The 24,894-nt window shown below is 41.2% G+C and overlaps 1 long non-coding RNA gene across 1 annotated transcript in view; it reads right to left on the minus strand.

The window, feature by feature from the left end:
- LOC110470373 (uncharacterized) overlaps positions 1–24,249 on the minus strand; it is a 126,960-nt gene extending 102,711 nt beyond the window's left edge. Inside the window, exons 1-5 of the long non-coding RNA XR_013339984.1 lie at positions 24,144–24,249; positions 22,683–22,798; positions 20,502–20,659; positions 18,645–19,715; positions 6,315–6,414 (exon numbers count right to left, since the gene is read on the minus strand). This is a non-coding gene — a long non-coding RNA (uncharacterized LOC110470373). The remainder of the gene's footprint in view (positions 1–6,314; positions 6,415–18,644; positions 19,716–20,501; positions 20,660–22,682; positions 22,799–24,143) is intronic.
- Positions 24,250–24,894: the final 645 nt, after the last annotated feature.

Here is a 24,894-nt window from a genome sequence, read left to right on the forward strand (position 1 = left end):
AAACATCAGTTCTGATCACATGTGACACAGATTTTTTTCATATTTATTCTAAGCTATTGTGGAAATAAAGTCTATGTTAGTTTTTAGCTTTATTTTTTAGACTTTATGGTAAAGAGTTTTGAATTTATTTTTCTTAGAATAGAATTTTATTTCTTTAAAATACATCTGGCTACTTGGCATAAAATGAAACTATAGCTCGCTCAGTCCCTAGAGTTTAAAGGAATATTTCTGGTCACAGGGGACTTAGCTCAAAATTTATTTCAGGATCATGCACTTGAGGATTTTAAGGCAAAATACAACTCATGCAACACTTACTATTTTATGTTTAAAATTTAGAACTGCTTTGAAAAGTCCAGCCAGAATATTTTTTAAACTTGTAAAGATTACTGTTAATCTTTCAAATTTCAATGCTGAAGTTATCTTTTTAGGAACTGTAAATATCTGTGAAACACCTTTTTGCATAAAATGACAGAATTTGTTGAAGTCATACTTAAATGAATTTGCTTTTTATTTCTTTTCAAGAATGCACCACATTGACACTCTAACTCTTGGGATTTCTCAAAACATTTCTTTTTGCATCTAACTCTAGTCCACCTCAATCCCAATAGTATCTTAAATAGGAGCAGGATTATGTCATTTCAGAAGACGTTTGAAAATCCAGAATTGATGCCTATTATTACTGAATTTAGACCACAATAACTCATTTTTGCAGGGTACTGAACTAACCCTCTTAAGAATACAATTTTCCATTACTCAAGAGTATTGTAAATGCAGGTGAACACAATGGGAAGAAATGACGATGTCTGACTCAGTTCAGAAGGCTGAATTATTTCATTATTATAAATGTGAAAAACATTAATATGCTTTATAAATGGAGGATACTAAAGCTACATCCTAGTTTCTCTGACTCTAACACAGCTCGTGCCCCTCTCTGAGAGCCCAGCCCCAGGTGGGTTGGATTTGCCATCAGGCTCAAACAATCCTCACCAGAATCCAATCAAGCACTCATCCCAGGTAACCAATTCTCCAAACACATTCCACATGGGAAAAACAAGGAGCAGAAATAGAAATTGTTTTCTCTTTCATTTCTCTCTGTGCACCTCTGTGAAAAATCCTGGGAGGGAGAGAAATGTGCTTGCCACACAAGAGGAATCTAAGTTGGAACTTTGACATTTGGATTTACAAGAGCCCAGAAATATTTCAGGGCTTTCACTCAGGTCTGAGTGTGAGAGAGCAGCTGCAGGATGGATGCCTGGTGCTGTGGAGCTCACAAGGCAGGTTTTGAGCAGGTGTAAAAAACCACAGCTCTTCTGAGACATAATTTTCAGTGAAACTACGGCAGCTGAGCTCCTCATGTCAGGCTTAAATCAATCTCCATCATTTACTGGGTGGTTTAGGTTCCTCTGGGGCAGCTGGTACCCTTGGGTGAGATCCCACCTGCACAGTGGCCTCCAGCCCTGGGGTCCCAGCACAGGAGGGACACGGACCTGTCAGAGCAAATTCAGAGGAGGCACCAAGATGACCACAGGGATGGAGCAGCTCTGCTGTGAGGAAAGGTTCAGAGAATTTGTTTTTTTCAGCCTGCAAAAGAGAAGCTGAGGGGTGACCTCATTGTGGCCTTCCAGTACCTGAAGGGAACCTGGTACAAAGATGGAGAGAAACTATTGACAAGGGTCTGGAATGACAGGACAAAGGAAACGGCCTCACACTGAAAGAAAGCAGGCTTTGATTGGCTCTTAGGAAGAAAATCTTCCCTTTGAGGGTGGTGAGGCCCTGGCACAGGTTGCCTAGAGAAGCTGTGGCTGCCCCATCCCTGGAAATCCCAAGGCCAGGGTGGATGGGGCTTGGAGCAACCTGGGAGTGCCCCTGTCCATGACAGGGGGTGTGATGGGAAGAGCTGTAACAGCCCCTCCAAGTCAAACCATTCTGTGATTCCATGATTTTGACATCCTGATGGTCCTCAGAAGGAACTCCTATAGAGGAGAGCACAAAGCCTGTCACTGACTGCAGTGATCCACAGAAAGCAGGGTTTCCACACCATGACAAACATCAGAACACATCCTTCTCCAGCCTCGTGTCTCCCATGGGTGTCCTGCTCCACACAGTCAGCCCTAAAACTCCTGGCCACACAGTCCCCAACAGCAGCATCATCCCCTGTGTGCACTTCAACCAGTCCCAGCTAACATTGCACAGAAAGAAGGTACAGCCAGAATGTCTCTTCTCTCACCAAGCTACCCAGCAGCAGGTCAACATAATAGAGCAATAGCAGATCAATACAGGGTTTTGAGCTGATTTCTAAAAAGCAAAAGCAGAACTGTAAAAATGGACTTGTTTCCTGCTTTCCAGTGTAACACCACTTTCCCTACATCACGTTCAAATACTATCTTGCCCTTTCAGCCAGCTCCTACTCGAGCTGATCACAGCAAAATGAACAGCTCTAGTGACCTTATTTGCCATATGTCAATTCAGCTGAATTAAATTTTTGTATAAAACTATGCAGCTCAGATGAGGGGCCCGTTCAATAGTTCTTGGGAAGGCAAAAAGCTCTGCTAAGAAGGACACAGCACTTCCAGAAACTAGCAAAAATTGGAGAAACTCAGAGAAGCTCATCACACCAATGAACAGTGTGAGACTTGACAAACCCATGTTAAATGGAGGAACTGTGGCAGCACATTCAGCTCATTGCTTCCCTTCAGAACAGACATTCTAGAATTTTTTTTTCTTATCTTTAACTAGGGTTTGATTGAAACTCAACCAAGCCCATTCACTCACCCACGGCTTCACAACACAGTAGTTGTGTTTGAGAAGCACAAGTGGTTTTGTGCAGGGTTTGTGGAGGAGGAATTATTTTTAGACATATCCTGATGCATCATTGTGTTTATGTAGAAAATTTAAAAACAGTTGGTTAGAGAAAATTTGATTTCTCTGTTAGCACATGAGTGAGAGCTGACTCATATTTTTATTATCTGAGTGGGTCTCATCTACTGGAACTACTGTTTTCAGTAGTTCTATCTAGTACTTCTCACATCATCAGTTCTTCCTCTGCATGTCTCTCCCACACATACTTAAACTTTTGAGTATCAAGAATAAGGGAAGTGAAAATACCCTATTCATTTCAGGATGCAAAATAAACCCCTGTTTTGGGGTTAAAATCAGAACAGCAATTTCAGGATATAGTTACTAGTCAATTGGCATCTCCCAAATGCTTTGTGCAAAGGTTTTCTGGAAGACCAAAATGAAGCCCAGCAAGCAAAGGCTGCCATAATTTTAACAGGGAGGTCTTTGCTAAGCTATGCCATATAAAGTAAATTATGAGTGATCTTTAAGTTATAGGGTTTTTTTTTTCAGTATGATGTTTTCACATGAAGACTAATACACTTGAGAATTTTGTTGTATCAGACAAGTAATTACAGAATCATAAACCTGGAAGCCATTTGAAGACAATTTATAATGCACACTCCTATCCTAGGATCAGCCCTAAAATTTTCAGTTCTACAAAATCTTTATCCAGCCACTCATGTTCACTGATAGAAATGACACTCATTTCCTAGGCAGTCTGGTCCCAGTGATTCAGATTCTTACTATTAGTTTCTTTTTCTAATGTCTATTTAAACCCAGTCCTTCTTCTAGACCCCTCTGGCATAAGCACCAGAGTTTTGCTTCTCTCATTGAGACTGACTACTATGGTAAAACAAAATTTCAAGTAAGAGGAAACATTTCCAGACTGTTTTCCAGAAAACAAACCCAGTGTTTGAGATTGCAAAACACGAGGCCTTCTTAATGTGGTTTTTGTTTTTGTTTTTTAAATATTTGCATGCATGCCTTTTCTCACTGATTTTAGTCAAAATCATTATGAAAAAAAAAAAAAAAAAAAAAGTTGGTTTTGTTGGTGTTTCAGAAATGGAGTCCCAATCTCATTATGCAATGAATCAGAAAATGCAAACTACTCTCAGGGGACTGAAATGCTGCTTTCTGGACCAGAATGGTTTCAGAAAAGCTTAACATTAAGGTTTTTGTCTGAACCAAACTATGTGAGGCTCTCCCATCTCTTGTTAGTAGCCTGGTTTTTCACCTCCAGAGACTTCAGTTTAAATTCTGGTTTAGGTCACAGTGAGAATGGGAGTTTGGTGGTTTGCATCCTAGTGGACTTCTGTCAACAGTGAAAAACCACCATACAGTCCTGCACAAGCAGAAAGTTCTGCTTAAGAGAGAGCCTGGACTGGGACATCAGAGGTCCTTACAAGTCAGGACAGAAGGGAAATGCCACAGCTGCATGGAGAACTGGGAACAGCACCTGACACAAACAAGTCCAGGGACAAGCACTATAAATTTGCTGCTGGCTTAAACTGAGACATATTTATCATTTGTGCAAACTCAATGAGTTTGTCAAACAAAAACTTCACCTATTATTAAAACAAGAAGTCTGATGAGAACCTCATCCTGAGCAATGGTGACAAGGAAAGCAGTCTCAGGCACTGCACTTTAAATTAAATGGCTTGGAATGTGCTTTACCATCATCCCCTCAGAAAATAGCTGCTAGAGAAATGATCTGTTGCACAAAAAAATTTCAATATGAAGGACCCTTGATCTCAAGGGAAATACAAAAAATAAGGGAAATAACATAAAATTGTGGATTGCAGATCAGAGTATGGATTTTACATTTACCGTGCTTAAAAAAATGAGGCTAAAGTGAAATAAAAAACTGCAAATAATATCTTCCTTGCCTTTTACTCCAGTTGCCCATTTCTCCTTCAGTCAGATACACAAGAAAGACAAAAGTCCTTCTCAGCAAACACACAGACACAAAAAGAAGCAGGAGCACTCTTGTTAAAGGCAGATGCCAAGCACAAGCTTCCCAGCTCAGGTGTTCCAAAGCTGCAGATGGCAAGTGAAGCAGCTCACTGTCCTGTAACCCAAAGCACTAAGAGGATTTCCCACCAACTTTCAAAAAAAGTTCACAAGTGCTTTTGGACTAGAGATGATAAGTTTCTTTTCCCCATAGGAGTAACTGAGGAAAAACCAAATGGAAATGAACAGCTTTTTGCTGTGAGTGTGGACTTCAGGTACTGGCAGAAGGCTGTGAATTCAATCACCTGTGCTGGACTTTGCAGCTTTTATGAAATAAAACTAGAACAATTGTGCTTTTTTTTTCCTCCTTTTTTTTCTCCCCACCACAGTTGCACTAGATGTTTATACTCCCAATAGCAGGGGATTGGAACGATATGATCTTTAAGGCCTAACCATTCTATGATTCTGTGATTTAGAGGACAATATAAATAAGTAAAAAAATTGTTTTATTGAGTTTCTGGTGTGCCTAAAGGAAGACTGGAGTCATGTAAAAAGTCACATGCATCTCAGAAGAAGCCATGAAGAGGGAAGCTAGAGTGACCCACATCATCTTTTAATCCAAATTATCGAAAACATGAAAGCAACCCTTATGAGAACTATGGCATTGATTTTATAACTCATTTGCAAAAATGAAATCAAAGTATCTATTTTTTCTGATGCTATGACAGCTCTAGCTATAGGTTATTTTCTGAAGAATTCAAGTTCAAATTACATTCCACCTTGATAACAGCTTTCTCATACAGTGAAACCTACTGCATAGTACAGTAACCCTAACAAGCATGTTCTTAAAATAATTTTATCTACTGTTTAAATTTCACATTATTGACATCCACAGCCCATAGCAGAATGTCAGCTGTGGGACTGGATCAAAATGCAATTCTGCAGTCCCTTATGAATGGGACCATAGATATTCAGCACCTATCAGCTGAGGAGAGGCAAAAGACTGATGGATTCATGCAAACATTGAAATAAAAATTAACATAACTTGAACAAGAGTTAAAAAACACACATTTAGTCTATTCTAAAATGGAAACACAAGAAAGCAGACCTTGGTAAACAAGAGAAATGTCCTTAAAATGAAAGGCTCATGAAAGCCTCTTCACAGCAAAAGTGAAGGTTCTAGACATTTCAAGTTCCATGTTAGCTAAAGTCCACATCAAGGATCAGCTCGATGCATTTGGAGCCAATGATCACAATCCCATTAATTCCTGTATCAGCTGTGTGCACCATTTAAGAGCCTGAACCTAATCAGGCCTCAAGCCTTCAAGGAGAGGATTGACCCCAGTTCTGAGCTCCTGCTTCATAACCTCACTTACAGCATTTATTTTTGAATGAAAAGTAATATAAGCCTCGATTCTTTTGAAGCATTCAATTCCTCATGGTGACTTTTTCTGCTAGAATGTAAATGACCAGATGGGATTTCTGCACCAAATGCCACATGAGACAACAGCAGATAGAAAACTTACCATGCACTTTTGTGCTATTGCTGATGCCTTGCTGTGCTGCCATTTTCAGCTTGGAAGTAGACATTTCAGGAACTGCAAAATGTTCTTGAGCTTCCAGGACCTGCAACAATGTGTAACATGTAATATTTGAATCAGCATGGTAATCTTCTATTTGGAGCCCAATAAAGTCAAACTTACAAGAACAGCCCGCTTCCAAATACAATACAAATGTGGATTTAATGATTTAATGCAATGATCAGATAATAAGATCAAAAACATGGAGGAAATGCTTTCTTCCAAAACACATAATTAAATTTTAGACCTCACTGATACAGCAGGCTTTGGGATTGAGATAGAAAATCCCATCAGAGAAGTGCAATGACAATGCATATGTCAGTAGCTATAACAAACAGGAGTGCAGACTGCATCTCTGACTGGGAGAAGCACCAGGAGAAGTATTCAAAGTAAAATACAAAATTTCAAGGGGATTCCTGTGCAGAGACATGTTCTTTTCCCCCCTGTCCTGTTCAGGAGCAAGTCAACAATCATAAAGACAGCACATTGTAGTATGGAAACAGTTGCATAAAACTGCCACCTCCCTCCTTTCTTAGCAATTATGGAAGTGCTAAGCTTTTTGCCTCCAGACCGTAGCTGTCACCTGAGGAAGGGTCATTGCAAGTGACAAGCTTTGTCTTCGAGCAAGGAAGGGTTATGGCAAAGATTACAATTAGCCCCATCACTACTGGCTGTACACATCAGGAGAATTGCCTTTTTTATAAAACAAAACTAATTGGTTTGGTTTTTCTCCCCCTTGCTTATCAGTCACACCTGCAGCTGGAATCAGTAGGGACAGATGGGATTGTCACTACTTGGGGCTCCCCCAGGAGCTGGCATGAATAAGTTACACACTGTAGTCACTGATTCCTGCCTGCAGGGCACATTTATTGCACGTTATTTACAGAATTCTGCAAAGGCAAGAGAAGTTTGGGTGTGCACACGAATTCACTCAGATAAATACACCACGCTACTTCTTTAAACCAACTTTACTACTACATTTACTCCCTGGGCCATTCCACAGAATCACAGATCCATTCAGGCTGGAAAAGACCTCCAAGGTCAGGCTGTGACAGATCCCCACGTCGCCACCCAGACCAGAGCACTGAGTGCCATGTCCAGTTGTTCCTTGGATACCTCCAGGGATGGGGACTCTACCGTCTCCCTGCATAGTCCCTGCCAATTCCTGACCACCCTTTTGGTGAAGAAATTCCTCCTGATGTCCAGCCTGAACCTCCCCTGGCACAGCTTGAAGTCCTTTCCTCTCGTCCTGTCCTTGTTCCCTGAGAAAAGAGCCTGACACCCCTGGCTGCACCCTCCTGCCAGGGAGCTGTGGAGAGCCAGAAGGGCCTCCTGAGACTCTTTCTTCACACTGAGCCCCACCAGCTCCCTGAACTGCTCCACATAGGACTGATTATCAAGACCCTTTACTATATTCCTAATGGGACATCACAGCTCTTTCAGAGTCAATGAGAAAAATCTATAAAATGTAACTCCACATAGACTATTTCAGTGCAGATTGGATCCTGAAGTGTCAGATCAAACAAACAATTAAGATTCTGTAGGCTTTACTCTCAATTATAGAATGACTGAATTAGCTGGATGAGGAAGAATCAGAGCATTATGAGACTTGTGTTTGTCTTTCTGCAATTACAGGGGAGAATTTAGATGAAACCATTCTGCTGTCTGTGGCTTTAATGAAGACCACTTGCCTCGCCTAATCAAAAAAACAAAAAGTATATAGTTGAGGTCCAAAAATATCTTGGTTTAATGACGCACACAGGCAGAAGTTTCTAAGTGAGCAAACTTCCTTGCTGCACAGCCTCAGTGCACCTGTGCAACAGCTGGGTTTAATCTGTCAAGGACTGTATTTTAGGAGCCATTGCCGGGTTTTAGGCTGGAAACTGAATAGTGCCCCACCCAGCCATGCTCCAGTCCACAAACTTTTAACATTTCGGTCAGGGGATAAAAATTGTATTCTGTGGGTTAAAGAAATCCAGGGATGATCTATGTGTTGTTGGGTGTTTAAAGAGAAGAAAAGAAAGAAAAAAAAAAAAAAGAGCAGTTTAGCTTACAAGAAAACAACCTAATCACCTGGTCTGGTGCAGCAAACAGCACACCTTGAGTTACCAATAAACATGATTGATACTTGTGCTATGTTCATTACAGGACAGTATGGACAAACAGGATTCTGATCAACACCAGCTAAGTTTATCATTTTCACAGTTTCATTAGAAATAGGATCTGCACTTCTTTCATATCTTGCAGCAGTTACATGTATTCATAGTCTGCACCAACAAACACAAAGATCAAATATTCTGCCCAAAGGCCACGCACAAATAACTATCAGCCAAACGACAGCAGGGTAAATAAACAAGGCTATAAAGCCTACAGGCTTTCCCAGCAGTGATTTAGGAGACCTATCTTTGGACCCTTTTTTCTTCCTCCCCCTCCAATCATGGGTAAGATCTTGATACCACTGACCTAAGTGGAGCCAGGTTTTTAACCATTAGCCTTGCCATACACACCCATCTGCTAAACAGATGGTATGAGATCAGGGTATGATCTCATACCTTCTCAGGCACAATATCAAACCCCAAAGCATCTAGAGCAAGGGATCTGCATGTGACAAGACCATCTAACACCACTGCTTCATAATGAAGATGAGCAGAGCTCTCTTTTCCAAGCTTGCACAAGGCAGGTTTTTCATAAACTACCATAACAATATTGATTGGCCTGCTTTGTAAGATCTGACACTGCAGGGTACTATTCCTAAGGCTGGATACACTCCTTTATACACTGCCCCTTCTCCCTTCTATTTTTGAAGCTACTCTTTGCATTGAAGATTGCTGGACTGAAAAGTGAAACATATAATAAAATTAACCCAAGTTATTACTGAAAAAATAAACCCTCCTTAAAACTGTGATTAAACTGTCAATTTATGACCATGTGGAAAAGTTATTCCACCAACATTCAATCCAGTCTACTGATGCTTCCTACCAAGTCAGAAGTTAATACAGCATCTCAGTGCTATTTGGCAATGTTCTGTTCTAAAAATCAAAAAATCATTTAGGCTGGAGAAGATCTCTAAAAACATCAAGACCAATTGTTAACCAAACACTGCCAAGGCCACCACAAAACCATGACCCCAAGTGCCACATCCATGACTTTTAAATATGTCCAGGGATAATGACCTTACCATTCTCTAGCCAGCCTTTTCCAATGCTTGAAAATCCTTCCTACGAAGAAATTTTCCTCCATGGCGAACTGAACCTCCCTGGGCAGAGCTTGAGGAAATTTCCCCATGTCCTGTCTCCAGTTATTTGGGAGAACAGACCAATCCTAATCTTGTGGCAAGCACATTTCTCTCCCTCTCAGGATTTTTCACAGAGGTGCACAGAGAGAAATGAAAGAGAAAACAATTTCTGCTTCTGCTCCTCGTTCTTCCCATGTGGAATGTGCTTGGAGAATCGGTTAGCTGGGGTGAGTGCTTGATTGGATTCAGGTGAAGCTTGTTTGAGCCTGATGGCCAATCCAACCCACCTGGGGCTGGGCTCTCAGAGAGGGTCACGAGTTGTGGGAGAGTTAGAGTCAGAGAAAGTAGTATGTAGTTTTAGTATCCTCCTTTTATATAGTATATTAATGTATTTTAGCATAGTTATACTAAATAAATAATTCAGCCTTCTGAATTGAGTCAGACATCGGCATTTCTTCCCATTGGGTTCGCCTGCATTTACAATATAATCTGGCTGTCCCCTCCTGGCAGGAGCTGTGCAGAGCCAGAAGGGTCCCCCTGAGCCTCCTTTTCTCCAGGCTGAGCCCCCCCAGCCCCTTCCCCAGCTCCGTTCCCTTCTCTGGACACGCTCCAGCCCCTCAAGCTCTTCCTTGCAGCGGGGAGCCCAGACCTGCCCATGAGATTTGCACTGTGCCAGCAGTGCCATCACAGGGACACCTTCCCTTTCCATCAGCTGCAGACTGACATCCTCTCCTCTGTGGCCCACCCCAGACAAAAGGAAGTTCCTCCTCTCGGGGGGCTGATGAAAACTTATTCCACAAGCCATGACATTCCATTGCTCAGACATCCATCAGGGGCTGGGACCCTGGATTGTGTTCCTTGTTTTGGGGCCTAGTTACATGTGACCTCAAGTGCCATTGTAACCACAGAAATTAAGAATCCTCCTGAGTCCAGTGACCAGTACCAAGCTCTGGGAGAAGCTCTGCTTCAGATCAAAAAGGTTGAATGAAGTGTGAACACCTGCTTTTCATTTTAATGAGTGAGAGACAGCAACTAGCTGCAGCTGACCTGAAGCAAATGTTTTTTCTGTAAGTTTTGCTGAACTGGAAAATCAACTTTTCACAAAGCCCCTAATCAACACAGGGTTTCATGTTAAATACAGATGGATAAACTCCTCCACTGTATATTGCATTTTTGTCCTTAGAAATACTATTATTTTCTTCCTCAGTTTCAATTTTTCTCAGGAATGAGCTTTGCTTACACTAACTTAAAAGTTTGAGCTTAGACGCTTAGAGGTGCAAAATGAGATTCCTAATCCCCTAGTTCAATCACTCCATGGAAATTAGAAACCCTTCTCCTTTTAAAGATTTATCCATGAGTTTCAGTTAATGAAGCACAATAGAAGGATCTCAGCCTGCACAGAATTTAGAAGGAAATGCAATTTACCAGACACATGCATTAAAAATTAAAAAATAAGCAAACCCCCAACCTTTTCCCCAATTAAACCAGCACATTTCTGAGTTTTTGAGGCTGTGGGGTGAGAAGACAATGCTGAATTCCCATGGTTAAGAAAACATGTACACAAATTACATCTTGAAACATACAACTTGTGGTATTATTTGGAGGAGGAAAGTTTGACCACAATAGAATGTGAAGAGGCTCTTTCTGTCAGTGACAAGCCCTGTCACATGTCTTTACCCTGGAAAGAAAGGAATGCCAGCACACCGAGTCACTTCTGTATCTCCTGTCACCATATTTTTCTTTCCCATGCTCATCTTGGCCAGCTGTGACATTGTCCCAGCTCATCTTTATTTGAACAGCTTGATGGTATTCTGGAGCAGCAAGGCAGCCCTGCCAGGCAATTCCCATCCTCATCCACAGCTCTTGCTGCTCTTGGCCATATTTCACCACATCAATTTACAGGGATAGACAGATAGCTGCCTGTCTTACAGACAGACAGCCGGTGGATGGGAGAGCTCTGAAAGTAAACTCAGTCTCTGTACTACATTTGTTAGTGGTTTGGTTCTTTTCAAGGGCTTCAAAGCAAAAATTATCACATTTTCTTACAAGATTTCCTTAACAAGAAGCTCTGAAGAAATTCCTTTTGCACAAATTCCCAAGATGCAGTTTCAACACAGCTTTATGCAAATCTCATTTTTAAATGGCAGCTCTGATTCTTCCACCCACCTTTGCTTTCATGAAGCAACTAGAGATTTTGACAACTGACATTGGGGGGCTCACCATATGTCAATTGTGACTCTATATTACCATGCTATTTTTTTTTCTCAAATATTTATCTTAACAATACCCCTGAATGGTTAAGAAGTGTTTTGAATTTCCCAGCTGTAAAATAGGAATTAGGAAACCTTCCCCGACAAGCCCACAATAAAAGGCAAAGTCTGAACATAAGCATCTAATGTCCTCAAGGTGAAATTTGGACTTGAAATCTGAGCACAACTTTCTCAAACATATCGTCTCGACAAAACACTTTCCAGTAAAACCAATAAATAAGTAATATAGGTTACAATTAAGTAATGTAAGTATCAGTATTAATTATTAAGTAATATTTAGGTTTTCCCACTATAGTTGCACAAGACTGAAAACTTTCTGACACCTCAGAAAAAGAGGTTTTATTCTTATCTCATGGAAAAACCTGTTTGGGAGCTACATACTAGGAGGAGCCTTAAGGTCTAAAATCCTTTAAGGAATCTGAACACACCAAAACTATGCTTCCTATATTGAGTTCAATCTCAAACCCAACTGACTTTATTTTCAGCATCTGAAGAAAATGTATTCAAATTTCTGCAGTTTTATCTTAACAGAAGACATTGGATCTACTTGGGTTGAATAACTGTGATGGGACAAGAATTGCATTGACCTGAAGAATGAAAAAAACAACAAGGCTGCACTGCCCAGAAGATACAGGCACTGTAGGAATGGAGCCATAAGTGATAGATTCTCCGGCCACAGGCAGGTGTAATAGCACATGTTACTGATCCAAAGCTCCCACCATGAGGATGCTCCTTCTCAAGAAAGGAGCCAGAACTCCGGTAGAAAATTACTCCCAGATTATTTGCATCTACTCAGGAAATCGCATTCAGTACACAAAAATCTTGTTTTGCATTGAGAAAAGCAGATCACTTTGGCCAAGGCCTCCCTTGCCAGAAGTGACAACCCTGTGTCCCTCAGCTCCATTCCTTGCTCTCAGCTCTCCAGCCCCTTGTTGTGCTGTATGTCCAGTCATGGCAGAGGTGTGCTGCCAACCACCAGCCCATATCTCTGTAATTCCTGTGCAGTGGCTCAGAACTCCAGGCCTCTCTACAGCACTGAGCCTTCAATAAAACAAATTGTTTGTTTCTTTCCGACCACAAGAAGACGTCTGGTTTCATCATTTTCTTTGGCTACGTGGTCTGACTAAAAACATGCTATAGGGCTAGGATCTCCATGCAGCCCTCTCTGGAGATAAAGTCATACAGTTGCAGTTTACAGTTCTGACTGACAAAGCAAAATAATTCAAAAGTGCTTTAGAGGCCATGGCACTCACCAAGCAAGCCTCCTTTGTGGCCTCACTTATACACTGAACTCCCCCACGAGCACGCAGATGAAGATACTCAATAAAGGGTTTGAAGGATGGCAAGAGAAAGAGTTTCCAGGGACCTGTAGTGCACGACATAGGAGCACTTGAGCCAGCATGGGAATGGCATGCCACCCAGCTGGCACAGCATGTGGCATCCATTCAGCCTCTCCAGAGCACCCAAACCTCCTTGGCTCACCCTAGGCTGCACTGCAGATTAGGCTTTCCCAAGGCAGAATGATCTGCCTCACTACTCTGACAGCAGCTTGGGCACAGAAAGAGAAATTACAATGTTTGGAAACATTATTTTCCAAGTTTATGCTCTTCCTGGTTGCTGGAAGAGCTACCCTGAATCCTCCTTGCTCTTCATGCTTTGCTCACTAATGCTGCTGCCTTTGTCTCCACAGTCCCCAGCTCCCTGGCACATCTCCTGCTGTAAAACAGAGCCCACCAGCAGAAATTTGTGATAAGCCTCAGCGTGGGTCCAATCCTGCAGTTAACAGAGACAGACAACAACTATACTGAACTGGGACAAATCTGTAAATTTAACTCCCCATCTTTTGTATTATCTAGCAGTATGTCAGAAGACCATAACACAGTCTGAAAGAGGGTAAGACAATGTGGTTTCCTGAGACTGGGAGGGACTGGAGCCAGTGACCCAGGAGGTCTCATCCCTTCCCATGCTCTTCTTTTCTTTCCATGCTCTCTTCTTGCTGCTACACATCTAAATTTAGGCTGTAAACTAATTTTAACTGTAAGGGGCATGGGGCTGACTCTTTTGAGTGTCTGACACATTGTAAGAGCAGGGTAACTAAAACACAAATGCTTATGTAAATCCATCTTTGATTTTGCAATCAATTTAGTTCAGTAATTTGTTGCAGGGATTGGCTGAAGTACCATGCCAGAATTTTTACAGCCTCTCTGCCATAAAACTGACAAGCATAGGTTTTCTGGTTTTGTTTTTACTTCCTTTCAAGTGTAATAACTTCCCTTTTCATAAAATGCCAACATATTCTTTTAAAACTGTCAGGCTGCCATCAACCTGGTCATGATCCAGTGCCAGGCCATAGCCAGACAAGATGAGTTACAAGGTAATCTTTTCTCTGCCAGACAATACAAAGATATTGGCACCTTTTCTCACTGCTGCAAATCAGCTCAAAAGGCCACAGAAATCAGAAACTCAAGAAGGACTTCTTCCGCTTTTTGGGGTTTGCCTTGCAAGGAAAGTGGTGTTCTGCAAGGAATCTTATGTTTTCATTAATAGCATGCTGGTTTCTTCCCTTTATCCAAGACTTCTCCTCCACACAAGTCCTGGATATAATTTTAATGAAATTGAGGGTACCCTCCCCCTCTCCAAGTTATACACTGGATTCCTGAAGACTGGTTTCAAGGAAATGCTACTCCCAAGACAAAATACAAAGCAGCTGCACAGCTTTGGCAGAGGAGACTGCATAAATGCCACCAAAAAGTGAATCACTACCTCAGCCTAACTGGAAGTGTATCAATATTCCTGCTCAGGAAGGTCATGCAGTAGTGGAGACCATCCCTAATATGTAGAAAAAATAGTACAAACGGCCACAGAACCAGAGGACAGACCCCATTTTTTCATGTAGCTGACATGGAAATTGAGGTTTTTCAAAGCTTCTCAGCCAGTAAATTACTACATGAGCATGGTCAGAGTTTTAAGAGAGATCTATAAAGCAGTGGTATTTGCATGTGACTTCAAGACTACACCTACATTCTTTGCTGCTATAATCCTTCCAAATTTGCTTTTAAATGATTTGAGATGTATGTGGATGGTACCAAACTTCCACCTCCTTTCTCCATCTCTTGCTTGGGTATTCAAAGGAGGGCATGCCAGACTCTTAATTTAATAGCTCTGTAATGCCATCAAGAGTAGTGATGAAAACAAATGTCTCCACGTGGGACTTGCAGGGATAAATGCAGAACCATCAGGTTTGCACATGCAGAGACCAGGTAGGGATTGTAAGAAGATCCAGTTAGTGCTTCTGGGATAATATTCTATTTTTAAAAAACATTTTGAATTGTATGACCATAAAGTATACAGTCAACCTAGAGACATTAGTGCACTGATCCTTCCTCATACCAATCTGTTGTGCAACACAGTACTTCTGTTTTGCCAAGCTGAGAAAAGTTCACCTGGACACTGACAGGAGTCAAGCTGGTTTTCATTTTGCCTGCATGGCACCACTGGGAACAGAAATTCCAGGAGTCAAGCCCTGCTTTCAACACAATGTGGACAACCCCCTGTTTCCTACAAGGCAGAACAACATGAAGTTAAAGACAGCATTTTCATCCACAGTAGCAAAATAGTTAAAAGTGCTAAGACGTATCTGAAAACGGAGACATCCACAAACTCTGGCCATGCTTGCAACAATAAAAGTATAAATATTAATTTCTTTCACAGCAGCAAGCATGTAGGGATATATTATCAGGTATTTGCTGATAACGGTTTGTTATGGAGCGATAATGGTATAGAGGAAAGGTGAAATTTTTTCCTAATGACTTTCTCAGAGTAGAAAGCACTGAATTAACTGATCTATTAATGGCATTTATTACTATAATTACTTGGCATTAGAACAAATATCCACGTATGGTACTTGCAAAAAAGCTCATACAATTATAGTATTCATCACACAGATCTTTTTTGAAAACTGTGACTACTTTTGGAATTTAGTCAGCTTTGGGCTCTACACAAACTATTTAGCAACACACAATAGCCATTTATCAGAGAATTCCAGCAAGGTATTATCTTTGGGAAACCTGAATAAGAATTTCCAGCAGCAGGTTACAGGTCCCCAGACTGGGACATAACTCCCGTATTCACAATTCCAGTGTTTGCAGCTTTTGATCCAACACAACTATCATTGGAAAGGTAATGTTTGCAGTCATGTTGGAAATCCCAGCCCTCCTATGCATGCAGTATTAAAGAGATGGTAGCTGAATATCAGACACATCCAATATTGAGGTATGAAGTTTGAGACAGGCACAAAGAAGATGATAGGAAATCTTTCACAATACTTCAGCTCATTCCGGAAGCATGAAAAGAATGATTAAAGAAAATAAAAAAGAAAGGTGACACAGTTCACTGAAAGCTTGGAGTGATTTAGGAGTTTGTCTAGTTCTGCTTAGGAAGCCAAATGAACCACTCACCAAAGGAAAATGATAACCGGTAAGGAAAGGAAATCAGATGAATACACAATTTACACACCGTCTAGATAAGAAATATTTACCTTCAGATAACTTTAAATTCAACTACTGAAATCAAGCATTTCCGGTCTCCAAAACTCTTGTGACTTAGATCAACATCTTTATAGCTCTAATCCATGTACTTGGAGGTGAAAAAAAGAAAAAGAAAAGGAAAACTAAACAGAGCTTGAGGTACCTACACTTCAACTTGATCTCTTACTGGATACACAGCAAGATAAGGTACAGTCAACAAGGAAGTCCTCAGGCAATCTTCTGCCTATAGAATACCCCAAACAAAGTAGCCCTCTTTTTCTTGCTCAGTATATTTCATTTGAAATGTTTAACTAGAAAATGGGATTAGATCAAAAAGAGATTTACAAGGAGAGCTGCACTTCAGCTGCACTCCAAAGCTCAGTGCAAAATATTAGACATGCAAGACATGATGATGGAGAAACACCTTCCACTCTTAAAACGATGTAGTATAATTAGCAACAAATCTACTCAGAAAAGTATTTTAAATATATTTTGGTGGTTAATCAGCACTTTCCTATGTGATTACGTAATGTTATTCTTTACACCAAATCCAGCTTCACCCAGGAGCTGCTTTTGACTTAAAGTGGAGTCTAATAGTATAAAAGCATATTAAAACTGATGAAGTTGAATTTTATATGTGCTTCAAGACATCTTGAAAGAAGTGGCAAAGGTTGTCTTGGTATCGGAACCCAATTTCTTTGCTAATACATGAAAAGCCTTTTGAGGTTTCATTAAAGAGAACCATTTAGTTTGGAAAAAACCCTTATGATTCTTGAGTCCAACCACTGCTCCCAGTCCTTCTCTTCTCCTTCCTCTTGTTTCCTGGAAAGGAACAACATACCACCCTAATACTTACCAGTGGATCATGTGAATCAAATGAAAATGTATCCTCTGGATCTCAGTGGGTCAGGAATCAGCACCAGAATAATTCTCCTCTCAATCTCCACAACAGGTAAATTAACAGACTAATGCCACAGCTCAGGAGAACAAGCCCAGAACAACCACATTTTGCACATTTTGCAACAGCCTGGAGAATTTTGGACAAAGACATGTGGACAGGTGTGAGGCAAAGGGGAGAGGCTGCAGGTGTGTCCTACCAATGAGCTGGACACCCTTTTCTAGGTGAAAACTCATGTACAGGGAGCACTGGCTTGCTGCCAAAGCTCTAATAACATACCAAGACAGTAACTAAGCTAAAAGGCTAATCTCATAAAAGACCAACCTAACTCCTTCTCTTAAGAAAAGGACTCCTTCTTCTTAGGAAAAACCATGTGGTGCTGGGTGTACAGAGAGTGAGCATGATTGTGGGCAAGGATCCAGGTGCTGTATGAGGCTCTTGCCTCAGGGGACTCCCAAATAAAGAGGTCAAGAGAGAAGATACATATTCAGACAGACAGTCAAAAGACAGAAGCAAAAATACCTGCAACAAGCTGTAGACAAAACTGTATTTGTAGGCACTCTTGAGGTGCAAGTTCGAGGAAGATTTTGAAAGAAAACAACATAATGTGATTTTGTATAACTATAAAAGAATCCTCTAATATATGAACAGCAGCAGTAGAAGGGCAGCTCCATAGATACATATGGCAGTGCATAATTCTTAAATGAAAAATAATAAAATAGGTAATGAAATGTAACCAACCTACCTTGAGCACAGGGTGATATTTTTAAATTATCTATATTTGTTTTGATATTTCTGTATTTATATTTACCTACTCTTCTACATTAACATTGAACCAATCTGACTTTAGTTTAGCAGGCAGCACTTTAGTAACACTCAAACTTCAAGTTTCCTCAAAAATGCCTTCAACAGGCAATTTGGATGACAGCCAGGTGTGAAAAGGCACCTTTGACTGAAAAGTACTAAGAAATGGAATGAACTTTGGAATGGAGAATATGTTAAGTTCAGTTATTATGAAAATACAGCAAACATGAAGAGTAGCTGGTGTGCCACGGGGAGAAGTCTTACACAGGATAATTGCCTAATCCACATTTTTTGTGGACTCCTAATTGTAAAATACCGGTGAGTGCCAGTGCTGCAAGTTACATTCACACACCAATTCAAACTTTAACATATTTGCCTTAAAGAAGAAACAGCCCCATGGTAATCTCATAGTCTACCTCAATCCTCCCACCCCAGGTACCCCACAGGTAGCAGAGGATCACTTCCTGCAACAAAAATAGGAGTGGGAAAAGACTAAATACACATAGAAACATTTAGCTAGTACCTTTTTAAAAAGTAGTTTACCTTGGATGTGCATCCCTTTCCCCCTCAATGCTGGACCCACACGGCTGAGCTCACAGCACTACTGCAGTGGCTCTTTCCACTTCAGCTCCAAGGGTAGCTGCACACCTTCAAAGCCATGTTTTGCCCTGGGTTTTTTGCTTCAAAGAGTAATAAAAAGAAAACAAAATTACAAAACCCAAAACAGGACATAGCATTAACACTATCATTTTCCCTCCAGTGGCTGAGCAGGACCAAGGATTAGCTTCTTTGCAGAAATACTCTAGAGGAGAAACAGTGAAATTTTGCTCTTCACAGGAGTTTAAAACATGGCCAGATTTTAGGAATTGTACCAACAGGAGAGGGAAAGTGTTCTCACAACTGTGTGCCTTCCTTGCATTCTTCCCCAGCATTCATGAGACAGAAAAAGTCCAAAGAAAAGTAACTTCCCTGTCTCACCTGGTCATTATTAATTACAGAGTTAATCAAACTGGAAAGGCCACACAAACCCATTTAATTAGAATCTTGGATAGAAATCACTCTTTTTTTTCTTCCACTGTTGCTTTTCCATTCCTTTTAGGCAGGGTGACAGTAATCAGAAAGTCTAATTTTCTGACTGCATGGACAGGCAAAAGCCAGAACTGACTTATTTAACATGGGAAGAATAAAGGTGAGATTTCTGGTGAATGGTAGGAAAAAATGAAACACCTGTCATATTAAGGAGAAAGAAACTCTACTGAGCAGAGTAGCATGACCCCACCTACACAAAGCTTGAATTACAGGACATTTGTTGTAAGAAACAGAAGCATTGAAGAGAACCCAAGCTGGGGTCAGGCAGGGCAGGATGTCACAGCTCTCTCCCCAAGCTGACAACCTTTCCCCAGGGCAAAGACCAGCCCTGCCAAGGAAACTGGGATTTCCCTGGCCAGGCTCCTCTTCCTCCCTTGGCCACAAGACTAGGAGGAAGGCAGCTGTCCTGCTGCTCATCCCACAGGAAGCTTCAGGTTGGTGGAAGAAACTATAATACACATAAAGAGTCAGTGGACAGTGGCAGAGGGATGTGAAGAAAGTCCTTGCCCCTTTTCTGTCCTTCACCTGCAAGAAAAAGAAATTACAACAATGTTGTTGTCATTTGTGCAAGGTGAAAAATCCTTTCTTACCATCCTAAGTCTCTAAATGATCATCTGGAGAAAGCTTCCCCATCACCAGTTCTCAGGTCCTTACAAGGAGCAGCTGGGGAATTTATCACCTCACCCAGGACAGTTCAGGGCTCCTCCTGGATCTCCTGGAGCAGGTCTGGGGGAGGGTGACATGATGCGGGGACTGGAACGTGCCCCTGATGAGGAAAGGCTGAGGGAGCTGGGGCTGCTCAGCCTCCAGAGGAGCCCCAGCTGAGAGGGGACTGCTGCTGCCTTCCCAAGGACTGGGGATGATCCATGAGAAGATGGAAAGGCCAGGCACTGCTTCCCACAAAGAAACTGCACATGCTGTAATTTAACTAATCTTCTTACAAATGAATTGAAACATGTTTTTAAGGCCTAGCTAGTCTTAGGAAGCAATGGCATATATAAGCCACAGCCTTAGTATAGACTACTTGCTTTCCAATGTATTTAGGTACCATTATTAGAAGTGGATGCATACAGCTGAAGGACAGAACAGCTATAATTGAGAGGAAAATTTGGCCTGGTCTCAAAGATCAAGCAAAAATTATAGTTACATCCATATTAAGTAGAAAAAAGCCCCAACCATTAGTTTCCTAGCTTAAATCCCTTGCTGAAAACACACTTTAAAATCTGATACTAAACACTGCAGCCATAGTCCTGATACAAAATACAGTACTACAGATGACACACTAGGAAAAATAAAACAAAATTAACATACCAATGTTTGTGGCTGGACCACTGTACCATTACTGGCATTTTGCTTATGTAGTGATTCCATTGGTGTTTTGCATTACATGGCAAAAACATAGGTTCCCCTTCTAAGAAAAGAATTGCTTAATGTGCCAAATGGTACATCTGGAGAGAAGTACTGCCAGCCTGCAACGATAACAACAAAAACAGATTATTCCAGTGCTTGCTGGCTAGGTTTCTAAATTATGATATTGCTATTAAGAATCATATATTGGTGTATTACTTAAAGCTTTCAGGCTGGAAAGCATCCTTAATCCATTATTTGATGGCTTTTTTTTTCTTTTTTTTTTTTTTGCAAATCCAGCAGCTGCAGGGGAGGTGACTGTGGGTTTGGTGAGATATCATGTATTATTAGTGCTTTGCTTTAGCTTTTAAATTAAATTATTCTGTGACCTTCCACTGTCAAAGACACTGTCAGGCACAAAAATAGTTTGATCTTCAAATGAGTAACTTAAAATGAAGCCTTCTGCTTGATAGTGTGGATTAAGTGTCATGTGGTGTTTAAGTTCCAGCACATGGATAAGGGAAAACAGGCAGAAAGGACCTACTGGATGGCATGTGACCCATTATAATCTGTATTTCCAAAGCTTATTGCACTACTACCATATAAGTTAGCAGGCCCTTACAAACAAGCAGTGACTTTGCTACTCCTCTGGGAGGTTCCTGCACAAATCAAGCTTCTCCTAGAATGGGATTCCTGCAGGAGAGGCCTCAGTGCCCCTTGCCTAACTTGTTGCAGGGCTCTGTGTGGTTGCAAGTCTACAGCTGTGCAACTCAACATGAAAACCTGCAGTGCAGCACACCTCAGCTGAAGCCTTAAATTTAAATTATGCCTCCTTTTCAACAGTATTTTCTTTGTGACAATTTCACTGAAAAAAACCAAAAAAACCCCAAAACCATCCCAAGCATTTTCGATTTCAAAGACTCAAGTTTACACAGAATGATACAAACCATAGCCAGATATGCTGTATTTAACCCCAATAACACAAAATACGACCTCTGCCAGCAGAAGGAACACAGCAGATACTGTTGAAGATGCTACTGCAGTAAAGAACACAACTGATTCAGGGTAGGTGAGAGACATCACCAGCCTCGTCTGTCCAGAAGAGGGGAGGGACATGGAGGTGCCTCAGAGCAAGGCTCTGCTTTGTGACAGCTGTACCAAACCATGGAAGAGCACAAGCAGAGCTGCAGCTGTTTCAGAAGGTGGAGGAGGTCTCTGTTTTTGAGGTTTGTGACAGTCACTGCATTTACAAATAGCCATCCAAAGAATATGGGTGATTTTTTTTTTTCTCCACTAAAGGGGAAAGGTTTTCCAACTGAATACTTTCCTGATTTGGAGGCTCCAGGCATGCTTTTGGGAGCTTATGGAAAGCAGCCTGTCCTATAGATCTTGGAGCAAAAGTTGCTCAAAACATTGTTCTGGAGTTGTTCTCAACCAATCTGACATAGTCTGTGGATAATTTTAAATACTCAGTGGTAAAAAAAAAAAAAAAAAAAAAAGGTGATTTGAGATAGTTGAAACAGGATACTTAACAGGGCAGTAGAAATGTTTCAGGGATGACACATCAGGGCATGTGGCAATGTAGAAACAACACAGGTGAAATATTTGAAATTCTGTAAAAACCTGTGAGTTATTATTACATTCTGCTTAGAGCTGGAAGGGAGAGAAAAGATGTGGCTTTCAGGGTTCCATCCCTGAAAGCTGCCCTTTATGCTGTAAAACTCACCAGCTAGAACAAAGACTCTGCAGGGTGGGGCTGGGGGCACTGCTGATTTTGAACAGCACATGGATGGCCCCACGTTGCCCAAATCCCATCTGGGGGTATGGGACAGTGCTGCAGATGTCTACTGGGGACTTAAACTATCCAGACTTCAACTAGGTAATTACCACCTTGCACAGTATTGATGAATACTGAAAAACACAATTAAGCCCAAACTGAACTTCTCAAAAGTTCCCCATTCATCCGCTCCCCAACATGGACAAATTGACAATTGTCACAGGAAGCTTCCATGGTCCATTATGTGAAAAATGTAAATAATTTTGACGTTTACCAGTGCTTCCTAAAACTAAAAGCACCTCTCTTAAACTGACCATGCATTTTCAAAGACAGACTTGAAGGTTGCATAGTTTGTTAAACTAACTCACCTGTCCTCCAAATGTATTGACATTTTTCCTCTCACACAGCAGTTCCTTTATTTTCTCAAAGATCAGAATTTTTCCATCCCAGAAGATATTTTTCAGGATTGCTCTTTAGTTCCTTCCTGAAGAAACATGTTTGACAATTGATCCTATCTAAGTTATTTCCTTGTCTGACAGAGAATATTAATGGAAGTTTGAACAACAAATTCAGAGCAGCATGCCGTCACCAAGGGGATGAGGAGTGCCCAGAGTGAGACCCAAGTTATGGAACTTTCCAGCTTTGGAAGGTTGATCTCTACATAGTCTTATATTATTTGTTTACTTTCAGTGCCCAGATTTGTGCTTCATTTTATTGAACAACCAGCCCTGAAGTGGCATTTAACATGCATCTCTTATTTTAGTGTCAGACATCAAATCTACAAGTCTAGCTTGCACAGCATACATCATGAATTTCTGCCTAACTTATATGCAGTGAAAACATTGTTCTTCCTGAAAAAAGTAATGTAAACAAAATGTAATAACAAAAGAACAAAGTTCACAGTGAAAATGGTGTGTCATGGTTTTAGCCTATGATAACACAACAGTTCTTTAATATTTAGCTTTGATAATAACAGCTGAATTAGATACATGCTTCCAGAGACACAGACTGTTCCAAGCCTGGCTGCTTCACAGATGGGGGACGCAGAGATGAAGTGACTGCCTGAAAGTAACACTGGAGGTCTATGGCAAAGTCAAAAACTGATCCAAGAACTCCCAATTCCTCTCCATTGTGTGCACCACAGGGCTACTGTGTCTTTTGGCTAGGGCTATTATTCTGTACCTGTAATAGTGTTTGCCCCCACCTGGCGTTGTTAAAATCACTCTCAGCACCATTAGAAACCAGCAGCTCTCACCTCCAACAACCCCCACGTTTGGTCTCACAAGTCCTAACCTCCCTCAAAGCTGGGGGAAAAGTCCAGGAGCATGTCCCAGACACACAGCACTGACATCCCATCCTACAGACACAACCCCACAGACCTCCCACCTCCTCCAGCCCTCTGAACAACCTGCCCCACAATTTATTTGCCAAAGCTGCAAATCTGGCAGCATGGTGTGCAAAGTCTCACCCAGCCATGAGCGCCTAGAAGGGAGCTCTGCCAGGAACCCATTTCATATCCAGTTTGGGAGGATGCTCACCTGGTGCCCAGCAGCTCTGGCTGCAGGAACGAGTTGCTGCTGCTCTTGGAGGGACCTTTGTAAGTATATTTTTGCAGAGAAGATAACCCCAAAGCCTTCACCTTTTATTTGGGATAACTGAGAAGATGGAAACTGAAAGACTGTATGGGAGGGATTCAGAAAAATACAACTGGCTGTTAACCACTCATGTCAGTGGGAAATAAACACTAGACATGTGCCCTCCAAAACCTCTCAGGTGTGATTTGTCCAGAGCTGCAATACAACCAGAAATACAATCTAGGAATTGCATACCAGTGTGTCTTGGCACTGATCACCACAGAACAGCCACTGCACCTCATGCTCACACAGGACTGCCCCACTTAAGGCCTTCCGAGGTGAAGAGAAATCATCAAATCCAGCTTCCACAAATCTGCTAAAAATGCTGAAGGAAAAAATAAAACATGAAAAACGTTTAGAAGGACCAGTAAGTGCATATAGAAGTCTACAGTACATAGAAAGTCTAAAATTAATCACTGTTTTAAAAGCAGTGACAATTTCCCTTTTTAAAACTCCTTAGTTTTCAGAAACACACATACCGGTTTTTATTATTGCATAAACCAGCTCATCCAGATTTGTTCCTATTGTCTAGATTCTATAACTTACAGCAGATGAAAAAAAAAAAAAAAGCTGGATTCTGTCATAGGATGCGAGAAAACTTGTGATTAAAAAAGATTTCAGGGATGAAGTTTCCCAAGTAACCACGGAAAAGCCACATATTGATCATTTGTGCTCAGAGTTCTCCCTTTCCCAAGGGAAAGGACATAAAAACATGCATCTGTTTATATCAGTTTGAGAGGAAGTGGTAGAAAGGATGACTGTAACAGTGCCCTGTCCAACATTATTTCCTGGCGCTCATCTGCTGATGTTTGAAGTGCATCTGCACAAAGTGTACCTTTGCTGAGCTTCTCAAAATATATGAACCCCCAAGTATTTCAGAACAACAAAATCAAAATTAGGTGATAATAGATATATACAACCAAAGCCACCTTCTCCCTCTCTCTCC

Source organism: Lonchura striata, chromosome 5 (genome assembly GCF_046129695.1).
Source record: "Lonchura striata isolate bLonStr1 chromosome 5, bLonStr1.mat, whole genome shotgun sequence".
Taxonomy (NCBI): domain Eukaryota; kingdom Metazoa; phylum Chordata; class Aves; order Passeriformes; family Estrildidae; genus Lonchura; species Lonchura striata.